General features: G+C 40.9%; 1 pseudogene; it reads left to right on the top strand.

The window, feature by feature from the left end:
• Positions 1-215: 215 nt before the first annotated feature.
• On the top strand, positions 216-688 carry LOC118241993 (annotated as a pseudogene).
• Positions 689-12005: the final 11317 nt, after the last annotated feature.

Below are 12005 nucleotides of genomic sequence, written 5' to 3'. Positions count from 1 at the left end.
AAGCTTGCCTCTGGCAATGACCTGGAGTGACTGTGGGTACCGTTATCAAGCAACATGAGGACAAAAGACAGGAAGGTGTTGAGCCCACTGTCATCACTCATAATCCAGTTCCAGTTATAAACTGTCTGTCTACATCTGGAAATGGTGATGTTTCTTTAACCCAGTCCGCCATTGCGAGTAAGCCTGAAAGGCTGGGCCAGGCCAGCACTGAAAGCATGCCTAGGCTGCTCATGCAGTCCTCCACCAGCGAGCTGCTCACATGCCTGGGTGCGTTCTTGTGCCGGCGTTGCTGCCTGCTGAAGGACCTGACTGCTGATGAGCCCGTGCAGTGGCTGCGCATTGTGGACCGCTACGTGACACTGACAGAATGGCAGGAGCAAAGCTTCCTCATTCCAAGCACCGTGGTCTTTCTCTACATGCTGTGCCGTGACATCATTTCAGCTGAGGTGGCCACCAATAGGAGCTGCAACCCGTGCTGCTCACATGCTTGTATGTGTCTTGCTCCTACATGTGTGAGGAGATCAGCTACCCAGCCAAAGCTTTCTTGGTGGAGGAAAACAAAGGGGCCTTCTGGGCCCAATCCCTGGACATTGCTAACCGCATGAGTGGCAAGATGCTGCAGATTAACAATGACCCGCAGTATTTTTGGCAGGTCTTCACTGACCTGAAGAACAAGATGGTTCATTAAAGGATTAAAGAATAAAAAACTTTATTAATTAAACATTTTGTTAAAAGTTCATTTAATTTTAGTTAAAAACAAAAAAAACCCTACATAATTGCAAAGTCAGTTGTTATAACGTGTGATGTAATTTCTCCCCACCTAGTGTTATTACACCTCCTAATCTTACCAAAAATGTCCCGCTTGACTTAGTTATGTTAACTTGATATCAAAGATGTGAAAAGCAGCTTTTAATGTCAGCTGATGCTTGTTGGCATAAGCATTTATAAATGTCCAAGTATGTTTATGTCAATTGTCATTAAGGGCTTATGTGGGAGTCATCTAGCACTCTGAACAGTGCCCTAAAGTAATGTTACCCAAATTTCTTATATGCACCATCAAATGAGCTCCACTAGACCTATTCTGCCATATGACAGCACTCAAACACTGGCAATTTGAAGTGGTTCTGCTGTGCCCCACAACTTTAGATATGTCTCCCTATTCTGAGGGAAAACATTTATTTTCACAAAATGAATTCTATACTCAGCTCAACAGTGAGAATACTGTAAAGTAAGAACTGAAGCCTGAACCAGGTCTAAAAGCTATTTAACTTTGTGGCTCCAGGTGAAGATGCACTGACATGCAAAACAGCTGTCTGATGTATTGTGGTTGTCAGGTCAGGGTGAAAGCACCCAGCATTGCTCACTGCTGTGCTACCCTGGAAAGATGACAACCCCTAGCTATAGCAGCTTCCCCTGGACATAAAATGTATACCTTTCAAAGCATTCAGGCAAAAAAAATGATTCCATACTGTCAACTGATGCACAAAGATTAAAATGAAGCCCTCTATGATAAAGGTTTTATTTTTGCACCAGGAAAAGGTGCTTTTTTTAACAGCCATACTGAGTGTGGAGCAAAGAAAATTGGCTAACTTTCTCAGACACTGCCTTGAGATAAACATATTAGCAGATGCTTCAGTGATCGCTGACTCCATCAAAAATTCCCATTAAGATTACCATCAGCAATTTTCATAGCAACCATTAATTCCGATGCACTTCTTGAGAATATCCTTTCTGAGAATAATCCCTTCTGGTAGCATCAATAACAAAATTACATTAATATTGCTTTTATTAGTATCCTGCTGATAATCACATTCCCTCCAGAAAATATGCATGAGGCACCAGCTATCCGTGGAGTGCCAGTCTATTAATTTGCCTGTGTTTTTAAGAGCTTCAGAATATGTAAGGATTATAAAGCAGGTCTACATGAACAAATTTCAGCAACATTTTACTGATGAACAGTTTCGAAGGCTACATGACACCTATATAAGCCACAAGAGGCTTCTCACATAGCAGTCATTTCATATAAAATTGCTTACCAACAACAATATAGATTCTGTGACGAGCTAGGAATTGTGATTCCTAGCTCACTGCTTAATCAAACCAACCAGGATTCCTGTTTGTTAGCTAGTTAGCTAAGTTTACGTAAGTGGCTAAGATTTTGTCCTTAGTGTCACGGTATGGCTCCTCCCCCTGAATGCTTCCGTGTGTGTGTGTGTGTGTGCGTAATTATGCACGATTCTGATGCAGGGATAGTAACTTCACCTCAAACATTATATAAGAACAACAAAAATGCATATCAAAAATCATTTATTGTTGGCATTCTCACTGTAGGCCTGATCCCGACATTTAAAATGATATTTGAGTACTATCCCTACACGTGAGTAGTGTAACTGTAACGTGTGGTGGCCTGAGTGCCGTAGCAAAGGCAGCATCCCTGCCTCTCTCAGGGCGGTCCGGTACGCTCCACAAGACGTTGCGCCTGTAAACACAAAAGGCACAGACACAAACACCCAATAGCGCCCATACGCAAACACAAGGCGCTGTGATGTGGCGCCCGCCGTCCCCGCAGGCGCCTTGACGTGTCCTTGGCCTCGATGGACACGCGGGGGTGCACATCCACCCTGGTTCCAGACGTGCCACCTCCCTGAACGGTCCTCCTTCCTCCTGCCGCTCTAGGAGCGTCCCCGAGGCGGTTTGCCTCTGAGGCTTTGGGCAGACCCTCCCAGTCTCGCTGGCAAGTCTGCTGAGGGGAAGGGACTCAGGAGATCCCGCTGGCTCCACCCGACCGCCCTCTTTCTGGTCGTCGAGGTGGTCCTCGGTCCTCCTCGGCCCAGGCTCAGCAGCCGCAGCCCCCCCAAGAAATTCCTGGGGGTGTTCCCCTCTGCCTCCGGAGAAGACACGGACAGCTCTCACAGTCCTCTCTCCAATATCCTGAGATCCAGGTGGCAGTGCAGGGGGTGTTCACGCACCTCCTTCTAGGAAGTCCGTTCTTCGCCAAGGGAGTAGGCGTCCTGTGGTGGTTGGTCATTCTGTAACGTGCGTCGACCCAAGTGCCGTAGGGCGAGGGGCAGGATGCACAGACTCCACCGACTGGGACGAACATTTATTAACATAAAGGACAGCAGCACTCACATGTTACAAACGATACACATGAACATGAAACGATTGACGTTAAACAAACACGATACACAAGAATACATCTAACATAAACATGTTCCATTCAGACATTACGCCGACAATGACCAACAACGCCGCATACTCTGACGTGAGTTTAAATACGCACAGACAAAACCAAGTACAGGTGTGTGCAGGCGTGGCCACAAATGAAAGTCCTCCCACTGCATGTGGCTGGCCAAACCACGTGCCTCGCGGGAGGCGAGCGATCCGTGACAGTAGCTTATGTTACATTCCAAATTGTTAATTGACTTTTGATTTTTGTAATCTATTTTACGTTACAATATCAATAAAACCTAACCTGTTTAGTTCAACGTTCTGCAAATGGAATTTAATAAGTCATGGATGTACTAATGTGGATATACCTTTTTTTCTCCACAGGTACTAATTCCACCGTACTCTTTTCTGTTCCCAATCCACTTGATCCAAAATACTCCATAAAATATGGGTAGTGCTTTGTCCTTACCATTCTGCGGTAAGGATTCAGACGTCTTGGATGTGATAGCATCTCAGCTCGAAAAGAAGAAGACCAGGGTCACGAAACATTGGTTCTTTACCCTGCTCTTCTAAGGACATTCTGGCAAAGCTCTGTCACCCAAGACAAAGCAGTCCATGAAGCTTGCCTATGGTGATGGCCTGGAGGCACTGGAGGTACTGTGGGTACCGTTAACAACCAGCATGAGAGGAAAAGACAGATAGGTGCTGAGCCCACTGTCATCACTCATCACTCATAATCCAGTTACAGTTGTGTACTGTCTGTCTACATCTGACACTCTTGATGTTTCTTTGAACCAGTCCACCACTGTGAGTAAGCCTGAAAGGCTGGGCCAGGCCAGCACTGCAAGCATGCCTAGAAGGTTGTTCATGCACTCCACCACCAGCGAGCTGCTCACATGCCTGGGTGCGTGCTTGTGCCAGCATTGCTGCTTGCTGAAGGACCTGACTGCCGATGAGCCCGTGCAGTGGCTGCAAATTGTGGACCACTACCTGACACTGACAGGATGGCAGGAGCAAAGCTTCATTATCACATATGCAAGGCACCCAGGGACCATCATCATCATCACTTTTATTTATAGATTGTCTGTTCCATGCTCAGTGTTGCTTTGCGTTCTTAGAATTAACAAGAGACAGGACTAACAGATACACAACACATTGCATTCAAACAATGGAGTAATTATGTCATAGTTAAAGCCAAAGAGTCTATAGCAGAGTTTTAAATGAGGAAGGCAAAAATGTGTTCTGAACAGACTTTGGTTGTGAATTCCATAGTTTTGTATTCTGCAGAGCTGTGATCACATTCAAATGCCACTGGGTTCAACTGTCTGCCTGTATATTCTTAATAAAACATAAATGTCCCTTACATGAATTTGCTTTACTCTGTTTCTGTATTATACTCACACTAATTAGTTTATTTCTGCAAATCAAGACAAATATTTATATTATGGGTCTTACCAGATATTAACAGTCTTTTGTTCACATGTGCTGCTGCAAAGTATAGTATATACTCATACTTTTAGGACTTTAGTCTTCACACACTTCATGTTAACATCCAGCGATTGGCAAATATAAATATACTGTTAAAGACTTAGGCTGCTTAGGTACCAACTGGCATGTACACTTCTGGCCACCAGAGGTCTTCATCTCCTGAATTCTAGTGGTCTGTATTGTAAATCATCACACTCACCTGTGTCTTATCAGCCTCATCCTCACATTATGTATCTTGCACTTGCAAGGTATTGCCAACATTTCCCTGTCTGCATACCAGGCCGTTTGTTATTACTGTCATTTGGGAATTTGACTACTATCCTGTCTTCTGTTTTTATTGATTTTTTGCCTCAACCCCAGTTTACTGTTTACTGTTTCTTCACTGTTTACTGGTTCATGACCCCTGCCCACCTTGTTTACAATTTTTGCCTCTGGCCCTGCTTTTTTGTTCTCAGCAAAACTCCTGCGCATGGATCCTAACTGTTTCTGATTCTGCTTCGTCATAGATGCCCATCTTGATGTAAACAGATCCCGGAGGGGGACCTGGGTGAGGGCTAGGCCCTGGAATGCTGGTGACAGGCTACAGTCTGGAGAGGTATCAGCATGTTTTAACCAACAATCAGTTCCAGACATTTGTTAGCTGTGATGCTATGAATAGAAAAATGCAAATTAATACCCAACTTACTCTATACCTATGCATGCATTATAACCTTTTAGCTTATTACTATTATTAAAGTACAAATAATATGCTAGAGCAATTTACTGATAAAAAATTATTATAGAAAAAAACATATCCCATAATATGTGTAAGTACTACATGCAATTACATTTATTTATTTACTATGAAAAATATCTTCTATCTTTTATCCTAAATGTACACTTGTGATGCCTAGATGCTGTTTTTGGTGAATTAAAAGCCCAAGTGAGAGCACCATGGTAGAACCCTCTAGGTAATGATGCCATTTCTCCATAGCCTATACTACAGCCAAACACTCCTTCTCCAAAGTTGAATGTCTCAGTTCTGCATCCCTTAAAGCTCACGAGGCATAAGATATAACCTTCTCTTCTCCATCCAGCTGTTGAGTAAGAACTGCACCCAACTCAATGTCACTGGTATCTGTCTGTACTTGATATGTGAGATCTCTTCTAGACTGAGCTACTAATGGGAGGACTGAAGGGCCTCTTTAAATTTCATGAAAGCCTGTTGGCACTCCTCTATCCACTCCCAGCATGTGTTCTATATATATATTTATCTGCATATATTTTTTTTTTCTCTATGCACCCCTGTTTCTCTTCCTCAGTTTGGACAGAGCACTCTCCACCATTTCACTGCATGTTATATTGTGTATGACTATGTATGTGACGAATAAACCGAACTTGAACTTGAACTTCTTTTTCTTCAGCTGGTTTAGGGGAGCTGAAATGTCTGCTAGGTAAGGGATAAACCTGTGGTACCAGCCTACCAGTCCCAAGAATCTCTGCAGACTCTTAATATCCATAGGTGTTGGATATTCACATATGGCTCTTACCTTTTCTGGGTCTGCTTCTATCCCTTGACCTGACAAGGCCCAAGAAAGTAAGGTGGGTCTGGAAAAAGATGACATTTTTTTATGTTTAACGTCAGATTGGCCAGATGTAACTTCTTAAACATGGCTTCTTAAGTGTTGGAGGTGTTGTTCTTGAATTTGAGAAAACACAATGATGTCATCAATATAGATAAAACATATCCTCCCTTTCAACTCACCCAATACTTGCTCCATCAGCCCTTGGAAGCATTAGCATTCTTGAGACCAAAAGGCATATCCTTGAACTGATACAGGCGTTGTGGTGTAATGACAGCTATTTTTTGTTTGCTCTGCTCATCCATAGCCAGCTGCCAATAGCCACTCAAGAGATCCAAAATACTGACGAATGCTGCATGCTGAAGAATGATTCCAAAATCCCACGTACCAGAGGCATTGAGTAGGCATCCAGGCATGTTTTGGCATTCAGACCATGGTAATCTACACAAAAACGGAAGGACCCATCTGGTTTAGGCACCAAGACCACAGGAGCCACCAAGGAAGAGGAGGACGGATCTAGTATTCCCTCAGCCAACATCTTTTGGACATGGTTCTTGGACATCATGGCCTGCTTTTGGGAGGACGTCCGGTATACTTGTCGCCTGACTGGGCCCTCCTCAGTAGTGTAGATTCGATGTTGCTCAATTCTAGCAGAACCCAAACTCTCTGTCCAAACAGTAGACTACTTCTGCAGCAGTGGTCTAACAATCTCAGGTTGAGAGACAATGTTCTTATGGAGTGTTGAGGGTCACTCATTCATAACTGCCAAATAAAAATTTATGCCATCCCCCCTAAGTGAAAATGTTTTCTTATACTGAAACTGATGTACTTAAGCATTGGATGTTATATACTTGTTGTGATAAGGTTGGAGGTTGAGCTTGCTAACCACTAGAAAATCTAGTCCCAGCAAAAGAGGCATGTGCAGGTTGTTGTCCCTGAGGATCTATACCTCCATCTTCTAAGAAGTGTCATGAAGACTGAGAAACAGTAGAGCCTTCCCAATGGCTTGGCTCTCCTGTCCATCAGCCATCACAAAAGACTGGTTGTGCCAGCGCTGGAGATCTTCCTCATCTCTGGTTATATGTTTCCATAGACTCTCTTGTATGACGCTTAAGGTGCTTCCAGTATCCAGCACAGCGTCACAAGCAATCCCCCTAATTTGTACAGGAACCACGAAAGAGAAGGCTCAGCACGCATAGATGCAATCTCACCCTCTCTGCTGTTCCTCTCCCCACTTTTTTTGTGGTTTCTTGGAGGCAGGGTGGTTGCCACTGCTTGCATTCTGGACTCTGGTCCAGTACCCTTTTGAGGATTCCCAGTCTCTCTCTACCATGGAGCCTGGTCTTTACAAGTTGGTGCATAGTGGTTACCACTACCCTTAAACCACTAACAAGATGAGGATTACAGTCATTTAAAATCCTCCGGACCATCTCATCCTCAACCATCTCAGGTTGCCACTCCAGGCACAAAGCCCCATAGTCATAAGGGAAGTCTCAGAGGCATTGGTATGGAGCCTGCACCATTGAACAAAGCTGTTCCTCAATCTCAGCAAAATAATCCTCAGGCAGAAAAGATTCTAAGTATGCGGTCTTGAACATCGCCCAGTTCTTTATCCTGGCTCTAGCAATGTTATCAATGTGTGAGCTGACACCTGAACACCTGAAACACCTGAACTCAGTAATTAGGAGGAGTGTCTACATACTTTGGATCATATGTCAAAGTTCCCATCGATATAACTAGAGATCTAACATATCCACGCCACATATCATATAGCTAGCTATCTAACCCTAAGGTAGTTATACATAAATGTAGTTACGTTATCTAGCATGCTAGTTTGCTATATATCGATATTCTCCTGAACATAATTATTGTATTACTGCATATTGTGCTTTACGGACATGTTTAAGTTTTCGTTTTTTAAGTGCTTATTTTACTAATTTGTTAATAGAACAGTTATGTATGGAGTGAGATTTGTGTCATTGTAAATAAATAATACGAATCCACAAAACCATAACTGACAAACACTTACTCCGTGATGTACAAACTAAAATGGCATCCACAAATACACAAAACATGCACACATGATTATTTTTGCAATTTATAATCTATGTGTTTATTTATTTATTTGTTTGTTTGTTTATAGAATTCACGAACATGCGTTTCCACTCATTTCTTTGTGGAATCATTCGCATTTATTTGTGGATCGTTCCTTGTGCATTTATGCATCGCTAAGCACGTGTTCAAACCGCCTGCATTCATTTTAGATTTTTGAAACATTTCTCAGATTTGTTTTTTTTTTTTTTTTTAAGTTTATTATTTTTATAATTGTATAGCTAATATTAAATATTTGCCAATACAATTAATAGCCTTATCTGAAAATGCGCGAAGTAATAAATTAGAACCAGTAGGCATACTCTAATTAAATATTTAATTATTGAAATATGGTAATTATAATATGTAGTACCCACCATTAACCACACGGTGGAGACTGTGTCTAAGAATTCGAAGGAAAGTCAATTGTCCAACATGTTAGTTGATCAGTTATGGAAATTAAGTGTTGTAGTGAATATTTAAGTGGATTGTTCAAGTCTTGATTTAATTAAATTTATTTAGTTTTATTCCCCACATATAGAAAATAATGCTCAAATTCCATAAATATGAATTTTCATCGATTAAACTCCGTGGTGGCCAATTATTTTTGGTCATGCTGAAAAATGACATGCTGAAAAAAACTTAACACAGGTCAGGTTAATTGGTAACATATGTTGTTTTTCATTAATAACATAACTCACACCGTTAAGACTCGTTTGTTGACCTGATATTTTCCCCAGTAGTCTGTTTGCCAACACATCTTTCCAAAACAAAATTTGCCTCGTGTGTGTGTGTGTGTGTGTGTGTGTGTGTGTGTGTGTGTGTGTGTGTGTGTGTGTGTGTGTGTGTGTGTGTGTGTGTGTGTGTGTGTGTGTGTGTGTAAAGGACACCTGGCTGATGCTATCAGGTGAGATAGGCATGTTGTTGATTGTAAGCCCAGTGTTGGAATGACAGATTATGTTCATATGGTTGATACTCTTACTAGCTTCGCTTGAGTCACATGTTTAAGTAAATGATTCATGTCACATTGAGGTCTTGTAATAGCCCACATTGGTCTCAACACAAATTATGTAAATTTAGGTATTTAAATAAGCTAAGAAAAAATTATAAATTGTGGTTATTTCATTATATAAAATGTACCCCACATTTTAAATATTAATTTATAAAATATTAAGTTAAAAATTTGAACTTGCATTCACAGTTTGTAATGATTTTATAATTTATTATATAGTGGCAATCTTTTGGATACCATCATAATAGCATTAAAACTATTGATTTGTACTATACAAAGACTACCAAATCGGTTACAGAATAGATGATTCTGGGGTTTCTGATTTATGCATTACTATGCAACAATAATGTTTTTAATCATTACTGACTGGCTGTTTTTTATTTTGAGCTTAACTTCACCTCTATTTAACTTACATTACAGCATGCAAATAAATTAGCTTCAAAATGCTTCAAATAAACATTTTACTAAATTCAAATAAAAAACTTAGACAGTGTAGGAATCTGACATGGAACAATGAGTCTCTGATTAAATAAGAAGCCATATCTAGCAGTAAAAACACAGGAAACGGAACCTATGGTCCTTTCTTAAAGTAAAAGCGATGAATTAGCATTAAAATAAAAAATCTTGTTAGTCTACACAAGTGTGCTGATTAGGATTTGAATCAGAAGTGCTTGGTTTTGGTTATATCTGAGTTTCCATTCTTCAACAATCCTCTCCTTTCTTAGCATTTTTCAAAAGGGATGTGTGCAATGATCCTGAATGTAAATTAAACTAAATAAAACCCTTAATTACCTTAAGTGTTTGCCTCCACCACCTTATATTCACTGGCACTTCCTAGGATTTGAGAAAATGATGGTGGTTTCCCTTAAAACCTTGGCCTCTTAAAGCTCCTCACCATGGAATTATTCAAAGATACATACACGTGCCAGTTTGAGAGGCATTAGGGAGGTATGAAGATCCAGGGCAGTTAATCTTTCTAAACCCATATAAATCTTATTTCTTGTGATAATTAGTGATATTTCTCGATTGCCTGAACCAAACAAAACACCATACCTGTCAAACTATCAGGTTCTTATGGTCATTGCCTAAGGAAATCCAGCAAATAAATTTTTTTCAGCCTTTGCAGGGGAGAGTAAGATGCTTTGTGACACTGCTTATCTGTATCTTTCTGTCCTGTTAAAAAAATACACTTAGTTTGTCATTGTCTGATTTATATAATTGCTCACTAAACTATTATTGTTGTTGTTCTTGTTGTCGTTATTGACTTCTGAAAGATTTTAATTCACAATATGTATACAAGGCTTTTCCTATGGCCTTTCAGTACTGGCGCAGGCCTATATTCAGGACAATATTGTGGATCAACAGTGTTTGCACAGTGTCCATGACCATAGCTATATTTATCACAGATTACTGCGGCTTCCTTACTTTGACTAATAGGTGTAGGCCTTTTCCAGGTGTGAGCCAACAACAGGCACGTTATCTATAGTTTTACATGAGACATCTTTCAGAAGGTCTTGTTTGTTTTACACCACCGTAGTGGTTGATGTGTGGTGAGAGGTGAATGGAATATTTGTGAATTTTTTTATCAGTAGCCTAAATAGGCCTATGCACTGCAATTAAAAGGCACTGAGTCTCTGTTGAAAATCTTAAACCAGATTTGTATCTTATTAAATAACGTTTGAAATTAGCATATGCTTACATTGCTGAGTTATATTAATCATGCAAATAAGGTACTGTTAAACAAAACTATTCATAAGAAACCTCTGTCAGCAATTCCACTGAATACATCCAATGAATTTAACATATATAAAATGTGGAATGAAGTAATAAAGATGTTCCAGTTAGATTAATCTAATAGTCCCATCTGAAATGGCACCATTAAAATACAATTAGGGCCATTACAGTGACTACACAGTGTACAATAGGCTGGCTATTAGATTTCTAAGTGAAGCAGAAGAAATGTTCATTTTATAATCCTGTGAAAACAAACGATTTGTGTCTGAATTTCCGAAAATGAAGAAACCAAAGTCATGAAGTCCTGCATCAAGCCACTTCCCCAGCTGACTTCTGCATCTATGAACTGTCCACTTCAGCCCCTCATCCCAATAAAAAGGTCTCTAAACATCCCACTTCGCCAACTAGCTTCACTCGCACCTTTCAGCCCCCAGTCAGTGTTTACTGTTTTTCTCAGTTCTTCACATCATCTCCACGAAAGCAATCTGGTTAGATTTATGTGCAGGTGTGGGACGCCCTGTGGTACTTAACCCTTAATTTCGCTGCGACGGTGCTCAATTTGCAAGCCTGCGGTTTTATATGGACCCTGGGGGCCGTTTTCTAATAGAGACCAGCGTTGGAAATCTTTTTCCAAGATGGTCGGGATTCCAGCAGGGTCATACCGTTGGCTGGGAGGAAAGGAAGTGCTGTCAGCGAGTGTCTCTTTGTAGTTGCCTTTGTTGCAGGTGCTCTGCCAGTCACAATTATCCTCTGTGCTCCATTTATCACCTCAACCTGCATGACATCTGCTGGACAAAGGCACACTAAGGACTCTAAGCACTCAAAACACAGGTTAAAATGACCTAAAGACCATGGTTTCACAAAGTGCCAGCTAGGTTTTGAGGTTTAAACTGTAGAGAATAAAACCTACTATAAAAAATGCTAAAAAAAAAATGTAGATGCTTGAG

Source organism: Electrophorus electricus, chromosome 9 (assembly GCF_013358815.1).
Source record: "Electrophorus electricus isolate fEleEle1 chromosome 9, fEleEle1.pri, whole genome shotgun sequence".
Taxonomy (NCBI): Eukaryota; Metazoa; Chordata; class Actinopteri; order Gymnotiformes; family Gymnotidae; genus Electrophorus; species Electrophorus electricus.
Note: the sequence above shows the minus strand (reverse complement) of the source record. Positions and strands in the feature narration are given on the sequence as shown.